Source organism: Serinus canaria, chromosome 1 (assembly GCF_022539315.1).
Source record: "Serinus canaria isolate serCan28SL12 chromosome 1, serCan2020, whole genome shotgun sequence".
Classification (NCBI taxonomy): Eukaryota; Metazoa; Chordata; class Aves; order Passeriformes; family Fringillidae; genus Serinus; species Serinus canaria.
The window spans coordinates 86,673,969-86,692,419 of NC_066313.1; the positions used below are offsets into that span (position 1 = coordinate 86,673,969).

At 38.1% G+C, this 18,451-nt stretch overlaps 1 protein-coding gene across 2 annotated transcripts in view; it reads left to right on the plus strand.

Moving 5' to 3' along the window:
* Positions 1-18,451, plus strand: part of NCK2 (NCK adaptor protein 2) — an 84,291-nt gene that overhangs the window by 30,206 nt on the left and 35,634 nt on the right. For both annotated transcript variants that reach the window (XM_030234861.2, XM_050978029.1), the window contains exon 2: positions 1,689-1,760. The gene's annotated coding sequence lies outside the window, so the exon portion shown is untranslated. The remainder of the gene's footprint in view (positions 1-1,688; positions 1,761-18,451) is intronic.

Below are 18,451 nucleotides of genomic sequence, written 5' to 3' on the forward strand. Positions count from 1 at the left end.
ATTGCTTAGAAAAATTGATACAGCAAAGTGTTGTTGCCTGAGGTCTGAGCCTGCAGAACACTGAAAACTTAGGTAGGACAGCAGCTATTCCAGCCACCACCTGGAAGAGGAGAAGTGATTGGTCACCCTCGAGTCAGCTTTTTGCTCTCATAGGCAAGTCTTTGTTCAGGTGGTGAACTGGATCAGGAAGCTCTTCTGTTGGAATAACATTTTTTCATTTGCCATCCTCCATTATTCATTTATTTTTTTTAAATCTTGTGTGCTTTTCAGGAGGGCTGGCAACAGTTTGTCGTCCCTTGCAGTTGCTGGGGAGCAAAGGGTGAGTTTCCAGGAGCTGAGGGTCAGGGAGTCTTGTGTTCTTTACCCCCACCAATATGTTTAGGTTTAAATGTTTGTCAAACTGTGACTTTAATAGATGGAGTAACAGAACAACTAATGAATGGGAGAGTAAATCTCACTTTGAAACATTTGTGTAAGGTATTTATAATACCTTTGTCAATACTTTTTTATTCTCCCCTCACTTGGTTATCGTGCATGGGATCACTGGGTGACTTGCTTCTTTGAAGTTAATTTCTTCATAGGAGGCTTTTGTAGAGTCACAACTGCTTGGAATCTGTTCAGAAAAGACTTTGAACAGAAACATTTGTGCATGAGTGGCCTGGGGTTGTGCAGGAGTTTTAACACATTGTCCTTATGAGATAGAGGCTGCAGCACAAGAATTTGCTGAGAATTTTTTTCTTTTTGAATTGGGTCTTGATAGGTTGATATGGCCTGAACTTGTTAGACATCCTGTGAAGTTAGAAGGGTCATTAAAAACAGAAACAAGTGTTTAAGTACTTTGACCTCTCTTCTGGTGTGGCTCTTACTTTTGTGGCTAGAAATACTTCACAGAACAGTGGAGGCCAGAAGGGACCTGTGGACAAGCCTTGCACATTCTGTCGAGGCTGAGGCTGCACCTTGGGGCAATGTACAGTAGAATTTGAGACTTTCCCAGGAAGAAGGCCCATCACTTCACAAAGTATATGTGGCGTGCTTGGCCCCCCTTGTGCCTTCTTTACAGCCAGCAAGTATTTCCCTGAATGTGGTTCTATGACCCTTTGACAAGCTTCACCACTGCTGTCAGAGCTCCCTTGTTGGGTCACCATCTCTTGTGCCAGAAGGTTTCAAGGTACATGTGGTAGTAATCCAGCTGAATTACACATGTGTGTGTGTAAGGGCCTTCTGGATGGAAATACTTCACTGCCCCACAAAACTCCTGCCTATGCTTTTGTTGCTGTACCTCTTTTCCACATGTAGAGACATTTTCTTTTTCTTAAAAAGAACAGTCAAGTTAAACTGACTAATACAAGAGTGAAGGAAACAGTAAATAATGGTGCTTTGTAAAATATAATCTTTTTAAAACTAGGCTGAATTTTTAATTCCATTTCTTGATTGATTTTTTTCTGTATTATGAAGGCTTAACTTGTATGTAGTTTGGATTGTTTGGGGTTAAAATCACCTTGTATTCATTGAGGGAAGTTAAATATGAAGATGGGGTCTGTTTATGCTCAACAGGTGGATCAAGTTCAAGCCATTCTGCCTGCTCTTCAGCATCTCCTAGGAGGTTTTGACAGCCTGAAAGCTAAATTACATATTTGGAAGTGTTCTAAGTTTAGTGCTAGAACTAAAATATATGTTTGTTGTTTCAGGTGGTGCTGCATAGAACTTTGTTGGAGAGTCCTGCCTTTCACTGCCTGGGTCCTTTTAACAGTGTGTCAAAGGTGAGTGGTTCAAGTTTAGTGGTTATTTTCATAACTTAAGATAACAAGTGAACTGAATGTATTGCTTGGTTTTGGCTTTTATGTAATAGCGGTGTAGTTGTGATTTTTTTAATTTTTAAACTGCTGGATGAGTTATTAAATAGCCTGTCTTTTTCTGTCCGTGATCTGGGGCAAATCAGTTCTAGTTCTTACATTCAGGAAAAAAAAAAAATCCAAGGAAAAGTGATAGGCTCAGACCATTAATTGAGAACTAGATATTGCTTCCACTGTTTTATGACTGCTGTCTCCTGCTACCTGCTGTTTTAACTTGGGATGTGTTCCCCTGAAGGTGCTGCCTGAAAGCACAACATAATGGCTTGGAAAGTATGGAGGAAAAGCAGTCATCCATAAACCATGGTGGGGGCAGGCTTTGTATTATTCTTTGGTTGAATTCTAAAAACTAAGTAATAGCTTTGCAAGTGTTAAAAGTATTGAAAGTATTGGGTGTAAAGAAGGTTTTTGTGTTTTCTGTGAGAGCAGAAGAGAATTGTGTTTAGTATATAGAGAGCATCTTCCTAGGCTGACTCTGAAGACTTGAAATTATCTGATGAAGCTGATGTTCCTGTAGAAGATGTTTTTGTGGTAGAGTTTGGCTAGCTGTTTTCTTTTAATTTGTGTACCCTATTGTCAGTTTCTAGTAGCTTTAGTTGGTCTCTGTGGCTTAGTAGGAATTTATTAACATTACTGCTGTACCAAAAAATAGAAGCAGAATGGCAGACCACTGAATAAGCATTCAGTACTGTAGTAGTGCAGCATGGAATCTTGGCCTTATTCAGTACTTTACCATGTGGATTTATTACTTCTTACTCAAATTCTCTGTTTAAAAATAATGTTGCCTTCTTCAGGGGGAAGTTATGGAATCCATTTATTGACATTTTGGAACTTTCAAATGGAAAGCAATAAATTTAGGTGTTGTGTTCTTGATAGTTGCCGTGAGTTCTATTAAATACTTAGTTAATTGTTATGAGATGCTGAATTTAGATTTATTTATTTAATAAAATGAAGGGAAACCACTTGGAATTAAAGATGCAATCCAGTCTTAACTATAATGTCTCCATATGCTTTTGCAGATGATTGATTTTCCTTTAAATTGAAAAGGAAATTCTGAAGTAATACTGAGATAGTGGGCTTTTGCACTATATTTTCAAATTATCTGACATATGTCTTTAAATGTACTGAAAAAGATTTGTAACCCTGACCTCTAACAGATCAGTGTAACCTTGAATACTTAGGTGTTTAAAGACTGATAGTGAGAAACCTTTGTATTAGTTTTCTTTAATAATTTTTCTATGATGTATAAGTAGCAAAGTCAAAATATTCTTGAAAGAGCTGTAAATGTGAAAACAAAATAAATACACAATCCTAAAGCAAATGATTAATCAAGCTGTTGACTTAGTCATTGTAAAATTATTTTTCTGCAATAATTTCTTCTCAAAATTAGGCCAGTATTTTATTGGCTATGGACTAAATTATGTATTTATTTCAAATGTGTAATCTAAAATGCAGAGTATTATCTTTGGAATCTCTTACTTGTCCTTTTTCATTAGAGTTTTAAGTTAAATAGTCAGTGAAAATAATTTTAAACGTAAACCCCTGCTCACTTAAAGGAAAAAGTTGCCAGAAGTCTTGGTTACGTACTTAGTCATCTTTATTTCTCGAGCTAGTTGCTGTGATATATGGAATATTGAGCAATTTTTCTTTTACTCTTGAATCCAGTAAATGTGAAGGGTAACCAAACATGCCCAAAATGGAGGTATTTATATCAGGTGAAGGTTTTATTTATTTTCTCAAGAGGCAGTAAATAGGTAACAGCTCACTGAAAGGAGCTGAGGAAGAACTACCTGGGCATGTCATTTGGTGGAGTTTGTAATGAGTGTCTCTCTTTTTGTATCTTTTTTTTTTCTCCTTTTTAATTGAAGAATGAGTGCCAGGGATATTTGCTGTATATGATTGGACCACACTCAATTTCAGTGATAAAATTAAATCTAACTGTATTAATATTTTGTGCCTTTTCCCATCATTTGTGTGGTTCTTTCTGATGGCCTGTATTCAGCTTGTTAAATATGTGAATCTGCAAAACCTGCAGCATTCTAATGCTGTTCCCAAAAGGAAATGAATGTGTAGGTGTAAGTTCAGTAAAGCCTACTTTTCTAATTCTTTGTTGAACCACGACATAGTAAACCTTTTGCCCTTTGACAAGGAAATGAAATTGGCAACAAAGTAAATTTTCAGAGATTACACTCCAAGTCCTTAAACTGCACCAAACTGCAGGCAAATATGTATCCTTACAGGATTTTGTTGCGGCTATCAAGGTCTGCAAGGTCTTCTTTTATGTAGCTGGGCAAGCTGGCTTTTTTCAGTTCCTTGCTTTCTTCTCCTTCTCCTCTAACATCATATTTTATGTAGTGGTATTCCATACTTTTGAACTTGGCCCTCATTCACTTGCAGTTATTGAATCAAAACCAAGATCTCATGTTGTATTTTCACAACAAAATATTTTGAAAAGTGATTGCAGTATTGATATGTGCATTGAGCATTTTGTTTTTTAGATTAAAATCTTTTGGGAGATGTTCTGTGATTTTTTAATACTTAATGCACCTGTATGGAATGATTGGTTCTTTAGGGTTACCTCTGTACATGGGAGGGAGATTGTTAGATGAGATCAGAATCAAACCAGTATGAGTAAAGTTATCGATGTCTTCATACTCAGCAGATGTGTGAAAGGCTGCAGTACCACAGTAGAGAACAGAAATCCTTGTCTGTAAAGATTGTCAGAGCAACCATGGTAGAGATGAGCTCCTCCCATTTTGAGACTGGGGACCTGCACACAGCTTCTGACCACCTCCTCTGTTCAAGAGGAAAAAGCACCACAGATATTTCAACTTGTTGGAACTGTTTGTGATACTGTATCAGAATATTTCTTGGTATTTTTCTGTGATTCAGCATGTTTGTAGTTGCTAATTTCGGATATTTTTTAATCCAAGAAAAATGATACCTATTCTCAGTGTTTCATACGAGTTAGTTGTGGGAAACTTTGATCCTGACAGTTATGAAGAGAATGAAAGGTATGTGCTGAGTGGATGTCTGGATTCCTGTCTCTTAAAAAACTATTCCTGTAATTACGCCAATTATCTCAGGTGCCCTAAGTGATTGTAAGACTTTGAATGCAACTTCAGTGTTACTTAAATATATTTACAGACATTTAATACAATAAATGAATTCATATAATACTGCCTGTTACATTATGTGAGTGGCACAATACTTTCTAACCTATAATTGAGGATGGTGGGGAAGAACACTTTCAGCCCACTCTTACACTTCCATTACAGGTATGTACCTCAAATAAACTGATCTTCCCTAAATCACATTATTTTAGTATTTTTTTTTTTTAGATTTTTCTTTCCTGCAGTTTTTTCTGTTTCTCTTTGTAGTAATTGTAGCTCTTTGCTTGAACTATATGTTTTAATAATATAATATTAATAATAATATGGAAGTTAAGAATCAGTTGTCTAATTTTTTCCAGTTTTGATAGTTTCAGGTGCAACTCATGTTTGTAGGTATCAGCAGTACCCGTTACAGCCCACAAATGTCATTTGCAGTGTGCTTTAACTGCAGTCCATATGGATTCCTCATCAGAGAACACTGTACAGTTTTCATAGTGCAGGAAAATTAATTTCAGTAAAAATATAAAAATGACCATATTTCTTTCATGATGGAAGTAGTTTTGGCATATGACAGCCAGTGTGGACTTTGTCTGTCTTGTCATCCAGCTTGTCAGTTTTTCTGAGCCAAATGGTTTGGTATGTCATCAGGATGTTGAAGTTGGTGAATTTCACAGAAGAGAGGAATATTTAAAAGTTAGTGTGTTGTATTTCTTGTGGAATTCCTTTTCTAATAATTTTATCTAATTAATCTTGGATTACTATTACTCTTTGCACTGCAGTAACGAAGCTTCAATTGTACCAAGCAGAGAGAACTGAGAAAATGAGCTTGTCCTGTTTATTTTTTAAGCCAGTAGCAAAGCATAGAATACCATGCATACAGATGCAAACCTTTTACACTCTTTTTTTCCTTTCCTTGATTTTAAGTTTGAGAGCCTTATTTTAAGACATCATAGTCTCCTTGCTGTCTTGTGGATTGAAGCCTCACTTTCCTTTGTACTGTCTTTTCCCATCCTTTTGTTTCAGGGATTGCTTGCAGCTCTCATCCCTCCTTATTTTGGAGGCTGTTGTTTGTGTCAGCTTCTTACTTGTTCCCCACAGTAGAGCCTTGGTGTAGCCTATTTTCTACCTGCTTCATCCTCTCTTTTATCCCCCCACCTTTTTTTAAAATCATCCTTCTCCTGATTTTTGATTCAGCAGCTTTATGCGTAATCCTTCCAGGTACTGTTGTTGCCACTCAGACTGTTTTTTCCCTCACTGGTTTGGGTCCTTGAAGTTTTGTAGCATACCTTTTCCTTGTGACTGCTTGTTTCACTTTTTCCTAATAATATTTAAAATTTACCAGGAGCCTGATTTTTTTTTTTTAATGTTCAAAACCATCAGACATGTTCATATATATGAGCTAGAAATCTGCCTTATGCAAGCAGCTACAGCAGGTGATGTCAGAGAGATTATTTCCCTGAAGCAGCAGGGTGTTGGGGGATCCAAATTTTCCCAAGAGGCTGATTTTGAATTCTCTGTCTTGCACCAAAATCCATAGCTCTTAGCACATTCCCTGATAAGCTCAGTTGTCTCATACCATTAGTTCTTAGGTTATCACATACCAGCCACAAAAATGCTGTTGAATGAGGGTTAGACTTCTCTTTATATTTGATCTCTGAATTTGTTTTTCAAGATTAAACAGTCAGAGTATTAGTTTTCCTTGCTTCTTTCTCCCTGAAGATTACTGAATGGTATTTTCTGCCAGCCTTAGATTTGCATGGGATCTGGAAAGGTCTGTTCCATTATTGCTGGAGAGAGGGCTGGTTTGTGATGGTGAAGATCGGGATGCATGGTGGCGTGAAACATTTGTCTCAAAATGAAAGGGTGTTGACATCCGTGCATTTACTTGAATGTTTGGAGTAGAACTACAAAACTTGTGTGTGTATTTATGTTTATAAAATTGATTTTGAAACTACCTCATAAGCAAGGCTTTGACAATTGTGCTCCATAGAATTTGAATTTACTGTCAAAGGAATGATGGAAGCTAGCGCTCTCAGCTGCTGACTTGCACTTCAGGCACTTTTTGGATGCATGGCTGCTGTGGCATACTTTCTGACTGCAGTGAATTACTGAAACATGAGGAAGTCGTGAGCTGTGAGCTGTAAGTCTTCTTCCATGTGAGTGCTCACATATTGTTTTGTGGCCAAAATGGGGGTGTCCGATTTGTGTGCTGGGCTTATGTCCATTGTGTGAAGAGCAGATGCTGCTTTGTATTCTTTAGGAAAAAAAGTGGTGGCCGAGAGATCTTAAGCCTGTTGGTTGTTGTGACCTGCTTCCTGCCTGTGGTTTAGGAGAAGGGGAGAAAAATGACAGCACAAAGTAGGTCACTGGTCAGCTAAAGATTCTGGCCTGTCGGTGGGTGGCTGAGCATTTTGGCATTTCCACATCCTGAGTCAGTACCCTAACTAATCCTGAAAAATTCTTGAAAATAAGAGAAACAAAACTGAGGGCAATATTTGATGAAAAATTTTGATGAAAATTACGTAGTGCTACTTAGCTTTACAAGCCATAGCTTGGTTTCAAGCTGGAGTTTTTTGAACTCAAATAACAATTCAGACCAAGACCTTTTCCTCAGAGTTTATTTTGCAAGAAGCTGAAGAACAAATAAAGTAAAAATGGTTGGTATTATTGACTTGAAACAGTCAGGGATTCTATGGTAGAGGAAAGGAAAAGGGATGTCTCTTCTATAAGTTCTTCCTGGGGGCCAGAGAAGGAAGGGATGAGTATATCTTCCTACTTGTTCCTGTTATCTTTTTTCTCTATTTTCTCTACATTCTGTTTTATTCTCTGTTACCTTGAGGTGATTTGTGAATTTTTGCACACAGGCTCCTATTTCTGTTTAGTCATGGGATTGTAACTTGCTGCTCTTCATGGGATTGTAACTTGCTGCTCTGTTAATACACTGCACTATAGCTTCCAGTAATTTGTGTGTTGGTTTTTGTCAGAATGCCTTTCATTGAGGCTTGATCCAGATTTGGTAACACTATTGTCTTGTTTGAGTAAGGTCTTAGATAATGAAGAAATTGCCTACTTCTGTTGTACCATTACTTTTAATATGGTTGTGGTGTGTCACTTTTGGAGATTGACTACAAGTAATGCTTAGTACTTGACAGTGTCTTGTAGTACTGTAGTATTTTGTATGGCTTCCAGCTGAACTGGTGTTTGAGAGCAATGGCATAGTCATTTTTATTGAAAATCAGTAACAGTATAAATTTTTTAAATTGTATTGATCTAGAAGGAGCAAGAACTCTGTAATTAAAAGGTCCACATTTCAGACCTGTGGTTTTGAACCTGTTCTTTTCTTTATTTAATCTTTGTTCTTGTATAGCTGTTAATCCTCACAATCTCTGTCCACGTTTGGAAATCCTTTGGCTGCTATTATTTCCCTTTCATTTTTGTTGATGGTATTGTTATCTGGCAGGAGTAGGGAAGAAAATGTGTCTGTGAGTGTGTGAGGGTAGACTGTCTCATCAGTGCAAGAGTACATAACATTTCTGGATGAAAGGGAATGTGATCTAGCAGCCAAAACCAAATGGTTAATTTTGAACCAAGTTATTGCAGGGATGTTTTATTCAGGAAAAGCAAGCTTTGGAGAAATTTGACAAAAGATAAAAATAATAGGATTTAAAGGCATTTGGAAGTACTGCATTTTGTTCAAGCACTGAAGGTGAGAGTAGGAATGAAGGAGAACGAGAGTCTGACATCAGAAGGCAGCGTGGCCTCTCTTGAATGTATATTTTGCTCTTAGAAATGTAGACTTTTCTAATTGCTTATTTTTGGTTTTGGGTAAGTGTTTCTATGGAAGTCAGATATTCCTACAGTGCAAATTTACTTTCAAAAGCTTATCCTTTTGAGCAGCAGATCTGGTGCAGTGGAAAATTGTGTTGGGCTAATAGCAGTGGAACAACTTTTGAGATTGTCTGTGTAAGCTGTCTTAGAGCAGCTGGCACCTGAACTGCAACATAAGAGCTCAGAATAAGGAGCGTCTTCCTAACGTACTTACAGAAGCATGTGTTCTCTGGAGCACTCCTGGGGTTTTAGAAGAAGGGTTTTAGAAAATCCCCTTTCATCCTCTTCCCTCTTCTCTGAAAGGTGTTTCTCTCTTGGCTTTGTGTCCCTCTCCATCAACTGAGGAATTAGCAATAGCTAGCTGCTGTAATTGTGTAGCAGAGCACTCACAAGTACAACTTTTTGGAAGAGGTCCTCATTTAAACTGGAGGAAGATATGGAAAATAATTGGATTGAAATAAACGAATGCTACCAAAAATTCAGCCCAAAAATGTTGTCTTGGTTTTAAATTTAAAGCATTCTTTAAAGTTATAGGGCAAGTCATTTTGAAACCTGTTTTGTTTAGGAAAGTTTGAGGGATAGTGTTTCCTCTACATTTGTGTTTTGGGAGCAGTAAGAAAGGATTCTTGTATCGACTCTTAAGTGCTGTTAGATGGAAGAATAAGTAATTTTAAGGGAAGGCTGGGATTGCCATTTCTTGCCTAAGCCTACACTTTCTTGGTTAGCACAGCAGTCAGTGTGACTGACAAAAGACTTGTGAAGCTGCAGCATTCACTCGCATCTCATAAAAGACCCAGGAGTGTTTCTTTATTTAAATTGTGCTTTCACTGGGTGCATGTCCTATCAGGAAATTAAAAGCATAACTTCCTGAGTAACTATCTCATGTTCCAGTCATTTTCAGGAAGATGTACAGATTTATACAGAAAGAAATTTAATACTGTTAGCTGTCTCTTAATGAAATTTAGCGCTGCATCTTTCAAGCTTCCTCTTTGGTTACATGTATAAGCACAGAATCAAGAATGGTATCTTGTGTCCAGTGATTATTTTTACCTGAGCTGTTCAAAGACCCTGCTTCTAGAAAGTAGATTTTTGCCTGAGAACCTCTCCTAGATATGAGAAATAGGTATTCATTAACCACAATTCAGCTTTGGAACTTTGCCTTGAGATTTAAATTGGGGAGTGTCTTTTTCTTTTCCCCTACTGCTACATGCACCCTTTGATATTGGGTAAAAATTTTGGTCCAGGTGACTTGTAAAGAAAATCTAGAAACCTAAGAATTTATTCAGCATTCAAAATGACAGTAAACTGGAAAGTTTACAGGAGCAGAGTCTGAACAGGACCTTTAAATTAATTAGTACTCTGTGGACTATAAAGTTTAAAATTCTTATAACAATTACAATTGTTTTCTCATTTTCCTACTGTTATGAGATAGATTGTTGTGGCAGTTTTTGGAAAAGCAAATGATAAATTGCTTAAGACTAAAGAGAGAATGTTGTCTAGGAGTGGCCAATATATTCTTTTTTTTTCCCCCTTAAAAACTTTGGAAATAAATGGGTTTTTGAACTGAACAAACATCTCTTCCTCTTTCTAGTTAAAAAGTGAATATATGATTTTTCCATTGGGGAACAGAAGGTCAGCAGTTCAGTTTTATTTTCAGCATTTTATAGACAGTTTAAAGTGAAATCCCTTGAAAAGTAGGTAGCGGTGTTTCAAGGGATTAGCAGTAAAATGTAGCAATCCACAGTGATTCTGAGCTTTGTCCTTCTGTGTGAGATCAAGGTTAAACTTCTTATGTCTGAGAACTGTTCTTTGTTTATACAATACAGAAATGTACTAATTCTTCCAGTGAAGTATAACTCTGCAGACCATTGAATGTTTCAACTATGGGAAAAGAAGCAGCAGTGGAAGCAAATCTTTAAAGCAGTTTATTATTTGGAATCTTGAAAGAAATTCAAGGATGTCTCCTTTATAAAATCTCATGGAGTTCACCATGTCCTGAGTGGCTGGCTGGTTTAATTTTGAGAAGAAAGGTTTACTGATAGTAAGGATGAAAGTCTGTGAACAGGAGTATACTTAATTTCTTCTTTCACAGAGCACGGATCACCAGTCTGTCATATAGCTAAGTTTACCTAAATGTCCTCTCAGGGGAGTGTCTGGTTGTTTTTTTTTTTCCTGACCTTGTGTGCTTGGCTCCCTCCTACTCTGTTTTTGGAAAGAGCTGTGGAGAGGTTGTTAGGTGTGAAATGGTTTGTAATTTTGTCTTATGTAGACACCTAAGGTATGTTTTATTCTGCCTGGACTTTCCCTTCTCTTTAATCTTGTTTGCTTTTTGTTTCATGTGTTTCTGAATAGAGAGGTAAGTTTAAATGCTGTCTCCTGGGAGAAGTGGAGAGAGAGCCATCCAGAGCAACAGCAACAAACATTAAGCTTATCTGTGTCTCTGACTTTGTAGAAACACCAAAACGCCCGTAAACCGATGCAGAGATATGGTCATTAATCATTGCTGCTGATTTAGAGATGAGATGAGGTCACCTTTCCAAAAGTTTTCTTTAGGGCCCCAGAGTTTATTAACTGCACATTTTTTTCTGGAATTGCTTTTAAAAGAATTCATGAAAAGATGAGCCAATGCTCTTTTCTTGCCCTCTTGCTATATCTAAATGTGAGGCAGTTTGAGATTCTGTTCTGCAGCCAAGAAAAATGGACCAAAAAAGCTGCCATCTTTCTGTTTGTCTCATGTTGTTTGTAGTCAAAAGGTCTGAAGATATTCTCTCTGCACAGTCTGGGTATTCCCACTGCTGTCTAGAATGTACCATTGCTCTTGGTTGCCTTCAGAATAAAGCAAGAAGACTTTTTGCACTAATAGGGGAAAAAGTCACTGCAGGTTGGGTCATTCACAGTCACTGCATTTGCATTAAGCTGATGGAGGCAGAAAAAAGCCTTGCAGCTGCTGCCTGTACTTGCCTGAGCCCTGCCTGCTGCTGGGGATTGCAGCAGCAGGTGCAGGAGAGGGAGGCTGAGGGCAGATGGCACAAGCACAGGGAGGGCAAAGGCTGGAGGAAGGGCTGGCCAAGAAGAGGGATGTTAGCCAACTGTCTGTTGTTGGAGTTACTTTATATTCTCTCTTTTTTTTTTCTCATCTTTCAACAAATTAAAATCAGCAAAGGTGACAGTTCACATTCCCTGTGTTTTCTGGTAAGTATATGATAAAAGAGCATGGAAAGATATATAGTCTTCAAGATAGAAGGAAATACCTTCTTCCAAAAATACGGTCTGAGATGAAACAGTAAAAATCATCTAACTGCAAAAATCCTTTTGTTGTTTTTTGGGTTTTTTGGTCTCTAGGAGCTTGCCAGTACTGTCTGTTAATCTTCGTCCTGTTTTCTGAATGATACTTTTCTTAAAAACATCACACATCCCAAACAAACTGAAACATGTTTGTTTGGTTTTCCTAATCCCTTAAGGTTGTCATCCCATATTTATGGAAAGATTTGGGCAAGGTTTTTCTCACAAGCCCTTTGCCTTGTCTTTTGGTGACTATACTAAGCTTAGTTGAAGATGTAATGAAGTATTTTCTCTGTAATTTGTATTACTATTGCTATTTATCTTCTAAACATAGGTAAGTTATAAGGCTTGAAGCTAGTACTGTGTAACTGTAACATGAGCTGCTTGTTCCTGTAGAATACCAGCTTTTTGCCCTTTGAAATAGAACTTTAAATTTAAATCATCTTTCAGAAGCTGAAAATGAACACTGCCTACTTTATAACAGTCATACTGTTCCAAAAAAGGCTATAGAAATATCCTTTTCAAGTAAAACATCAAAAGACTTTTAAAAGCTCAGCATCCTGAAACAGCAGAGCGCTTATCCTGTAAATAGAAAAGATTATACTTAGTATTATGTGTTTTAAAGTCTGCCACACTGATTAAGCATTTGTTTCTTGAACTGCACCAGATGAGGAAATTTAGTGGTATAGCAGTATTACCAATGAATATCTTAAAAAAAAATATTGAACAGGGAGAGCTAGCTTGTGTGAAAGTCACGACATAAAACAGGAGTGCATAAAATTAGAGTGGTATTGCATGATTAGTAGGCCAGAACTCAGATTTGCATTCTGATGCTGCAGTAGCCTGCCTCATAACAGCCTGGATGGCTTTCTCTTTGTACCACCAGAGAGTTAGCTGCCCAAAGTATCTGCTACTTTTCATAGAATTGTAGAATATTTAGGGTTGGAAGGGACCTGTAAAGGTCATCTAGTCCAACGCCTCCTGCAGTGAGGAGGGACATCTTCAAGTACATCAGGTTGGTCAGAGCCCTTTCTAATCTGACCATGAATATTTCCAGGGATGGAGCATCTACCACACCTCCAGGCAACTTGTTCCAGTGTTTCACCACTCTCATAGTAAAAAAAAAAAATAATTTTTATATCTAGTCTAAATCTACGGTCTTTTAGTTTAAAACCATTGCCCCTTGTCCTATCCCAATAGGCCATGCTAAAAAGTCTGTCCCCATCTTTCTTATAGGCCCTCTTTATGCACTAGAAGATTCTATACAGTTGTCTCTTCTCCAGGCTGAACAACCCCAACTCAGAGCCTGTGTTCATAGAAGAGGTGCTTGAGCCCACTGGTCATCTTGGTGGCCCTCCTTTGGACCTGTTCCAACAGTCCCATTCTTTCTGTGCTGAGGGCCCCAGTTCTGGATGCAGTATTCTGGTTGGGGTCTCACCAGAGCAGAGTAAAGGGGCAGAAGCACCTTTGACCTTCTGGCCATGCTGCTTTTGGTACAGCCCAAGATGCAGTTGGATTTCTGGGCTGCAAGAAGCATTGCTGGGTCACATCCAGGCTTTCATCTACCAATGCTCCACTGTCCTTCTCTATAGGGTTGCTCTCAATCCCTGCATCCCCCAGCCTGTACTGATACACAGTTGCCCTGACCCAGGCAAAGTACCTTGTATTTGGCCCTTTTGAACATCCTCAGGTGAGCATGGGCCCAGTTCTTGAGCTTGTCCTTGTCCCTCTGGATGGCAACCCATCCTTCAGTTTTGTCAGCTGTAGTTTGGTGTTACATGTAGGCTTGCTGAGGATGTGCTCAATTCCCCCATCTGTGTCACTGGTGAAGACATTGAACAGTACTGATCGCAGTATGGACTCCACTTGCCTCTGATCTCTATCCAGACACTGAGCCATTGATCAATGTCCAAATACCCTTGGGATGTGACTATCCAGCCAATTCCACTGAGTAATCTATGCATCAAATCCATATCTCTCCAATGGAGAGAGAAGGGTGTTGTGGGGGACTGTGTCAGAGGCCTTACTGGAGTCCAGACAAACAACATCTGTATCCTTTCCCTTATCCACAGTTGTAGTCACTCCATCATAGAAGGCCACTCTGAGTTGGTCAGGTAAGGCTTGCATTTGTTGAAGCCACTTTCTGACATAACCATTAGCATTTTATTCCTATTTGGTATTTTCCAAAGTCTTATGTTGTGTTTCTTCTTACAGCTTTTGACATTGTATGCCTCAAATTATGAATATGTATTAGTCTGATTAGTGGGCAGCTGTGACTGTGGGGTGACTTTGGTTTTCAAGAGAGGAAGAAAAATGTGAGCTGGAAAATTGCCCTCACTGCATTCATTGTGCTGGGCAGCCTCTTCTTTTGAGGGCATCCTTGTCTTGTACAACAGACACTTGTGCTACACCTTCCTGTTGAAGTGGAGCTTAGAGAGCTGGAAAAACCTACAGCCATCAGATATTGAATCACTAAGAATCTGGACTTCAAGCAAAACATAAGTGGGTCTTGCTTAGAAGTTGCAGCCTTTTTGTTTAACACTATTCCTTTTCCTTAAGTTTTGAGTTTACATTTGAAGCACTCCCTGCTTGCTTATTTCACCTGAGCAGACTCATTCGTATGATAGACATCATGAAAACTTTGGATGAGAAATTTTCTTGCTAACATCTTTTCATACATTCTTAGATAAACACACAAAGATTTTGTTTTTGTTGAATGGTAAAATGCTGTACTGACTCCTTAGCAGGAAAGATGTATTTCAGGGTGTGTATTTCAGGGTGTTTCTAACATATATTCCCCTTAATTTCTTTGTCAGCCTTTTTAAAAGACTTCTAAGCTGCTTACAAGACAAAAAAAAAAGTGTTTAAGCTCTGTGCTCTCTTGGAGCTATGCAGAAATTCGTTACCACTCAACTATTCTTGAGGTTTCCTGTTTTCAGTTGTTCTGCAATGCAAGATACAAGGTGCCGGTGTGTAGCTGCAGCTGTATTAGAGATTGGGTTATCAGATCTGTTGTGGGGCTGGGAGAGGCCAACCTTGCCTGGCAGCTGTCACAGGCATTTGGCTGCAGAAACAAACTCCAGTCCTCACACCACTGTGCCTGTAACAGTGGCTGGCCACACCAAGGGGACAGGGTCTGAGGTGTGTACGTAGCAAGGTCAAGTTAGTACAGCTCTAAACTACTGGTTAATTAGGAGTGATACTTCACCCTTTTTGGAGATATACCACCTGATTATGTTAGCCCCATCCTTTCTGTGCCTGTAGAAGGGAACTCTGGCAGGGTTGTCCTGCCTGGGTGCACAGGCTATAGCACCTCTGGTGCCATTAAGTGTTGCACCAGCCTGGTTCACATTCACCATTTCATTTATAATTATGCCTTTCTGGTTTGGTTTTTTTTTTTTTTTTCCCTAAGCAACTTGAAAGGAAATCAAGCATTTTTTGTGCTTTAGAACAAATGTCTCAGTGCTGCCAGAAAAGCTCATGGCACCTGCTGAGCCTGCCTTAGAGTCGCTCCTGCATTATGGCTGGGGGTATCCCTCAGCTGGTTGATAAGTCTGTCCAGCTTGGGTGGATGGGTCGACCTAAACCAGGATCTCAAAAGAAGTGGAAAAAACAAAATAATGGAATAGCTAAAACTGTAATAGCTTTGTGGATGTTTCTGATATTTGGGGTACATTTGAACATTAAAAATGTTTTAATTTTTCTTATTACTTTTATATGCTAGTTAATGACACGAAAATGGTTGTCTATGAAAAATAATCCCATGTGTAGAAATAAGTATTAAACCTTTTTTCCCCCTGCATCATGTGCAGTCAACTTAATATTCTATCTAATTCTGTACTTATACTTTTGCTAATATGTAAATTATTCCAAGGCAGTTTTAATACCTTTTTTATAGTTCTTGATGAGCTGAATTTTATTTCTTCCAAAACTTTCAGTTTGCATTTCTGGACTTAAGCTAATTGCTGTCAGTTTTTCCTTTTCATGCAAAGGACCAGGGAGAGGGGACACAGAAAACCTCCAGGGCTTTATATTTCACTTTTTTAACACATTATTTTTTAAACCAGTTCTTTTGTAAATGCTAAATTGTGAGAGTAGGTTACAAATTGTAATAAAACATTTCTCCTCTGCAGTGGATGAATTTATTTACATCTTTCTTCATATTTATTTTTTACAGCCTTTCACTCATCTTTGTTTTCAGCTTTGGAAAACTGGCCCCCTAAAATACAGACAGCAGCATCTATTGATTGTGACTGTGTCTTCAGTTTGCACATCAAAGTAAATTAGATAATAATTGCTTGCACTTACTCAGCTATCACTTTTAGTTCTGTAATCAATGTATCCTAATGAGACCTAATAGTGAAATCCCCCAAATTAATTGTCAAGCTTGTGCTAAAACAGTCAACTATTTTAGGTTGCCTGTGTGGGGGGGGTTGTTCTTGCTCAGGTATGGGTTTGATGCCTGAGAACCACATAGCTAGGTGATGAATGCTTATCCACCACAGCTATTTAGTTAGCTTCCTTTAAAAGAGAGAGAGAGTAGTCTGATGCAGTGACCTCTTTCCAAAGAAATGTGTCTCTTGGGGTGGGTTGACACACATTATATGAAGTATTAAAGTGTTAAACTGCAAAAGCAGTTAGACAAAATGGCCTTTATGTGTTCCATCTCTTGTTTGTCCAAGCACCAGCAAATAGCTCAAATAACAAAGCATGGAAAGGGTTTTGCTAGTTAGAACAATGGTTATAATTTTAACAACTGGTAATAATTTGGGTCAGTTTGTTTACTCTTTTTAAACCTTTGCATTTTGAGATTTTCTTGTAACAATCATTAGAAATATGTCTTCCTTAGTTTAGGTTAACTTTGGCCTGTGAATGAAGGAGGTAATATTTTCCTGTTTCTATTGGAGATAGCTAAAAGTATATCCAAAAGGTGTATTCATTTTCACAAACGTTTGTTTGAATTCACATTACTGGTTCTTTTTAATGCCTTCTGATTTCGGTATTTGTGTTAGTGTTTTACTGGTCCTTGAGAAGCGAAAAAACAATTTTAAATGTAAAGATGTATTTTTTTGAAATCTTTCTATATGTCAAAACTGTTCATCTAGGCTGATGTAAGAAAACTAACCACACACCCACTCATGCAATAAAGAAAAAACTGTAGGTGAAAACAAAACTTCAAATTTCCTGCAACTGTAGGCAGGCTTACCAGAGATTGCATCATCATAAACAAGAAAGCTTCAGATTTAGTGTACTTCAGATGAAGTGATCTGCCAAAAGTTATTAATTGCAGAATACAGTAAGCACATCCAGGTACAATGAAACAAGTCTGTATGAACACAGATTTTAAAAATTGATTTACTGCAACTGTATTACCTTAGAGGACCGAATATTGCCTATTTGCCATAGCTTATGGAAGATTAAACAGTTGGGCACTAGATAGCCGGCCTGTCAGCAACAAATGCTGCATGGTTCAAAACACATTTTGATTTTTCAGAGTTTGGGGACAGGAGGAGAGGTTTTTCAGCCTTCAAATCTTAGAGAAAACCATGATACATCATTAGTTAGTTTTCCGTTCTTCCCATGTAGTTAACTAAATATCATATAGTAATTATATTTTACTTAATACTGTATAGCAGTTAGATGGTTTATGTACATCAGTGTCATGCAAAAGCCTCTGTATCAATTCTGTCCCTTTCCTTCCATGTGTTTTAAGAAAACATCCAATTCCAGAACAGTCTGTTATATCAATTGGTGCTGCCTATTATTAGAATTTTTGCTTGTTCCCTTGGTGAGGGATTACATTTCAAGCATTACTGTCAGTCATTTTTCAGTGATGTTCCTTTTTGCAAAACAAATTGTGAACAAGGAGAGCAACTGCTTCATTTCTCACTGCATCTTTACCTTCTGTTTGTACTGTCCTAACTAACCCTGACATAACTGTGAGCCTTCCTCTTGAGCCCAAGAAAAGATGCTGCTTTTCTACCCACTGGACTAGGGCATTAAACTAGTCATGGTGATAACTTGTGTCAGTCTATAGGAGAAGATTGCAGTTGTGTTGGCATGCTGATGAGAGTCCTTTCCTATTGGTCATTGTGGGAGAAATACATTAGTCCTATATGGGGAGGGGGAGAGAAGTGAGCATTGGAATCCCAGCCTGGTAAAAAGAGAATGGGATCTGCGTAACAATTCTTTGTATTTTGGTATTTAAAATGACACCAACTGAATAAATCTTTCACATGAAGAATCACTAGTAGATTTGCAAGGCTGTTAAAGCAAATTCTCTTAAGTTCCTCTATCTTTAAATTTCCATTATCTCATATATTACTTGTATGGTTCAGTTTTAAGGATAGCTTCAAAATGGCATAGGTGTTTCTTTGT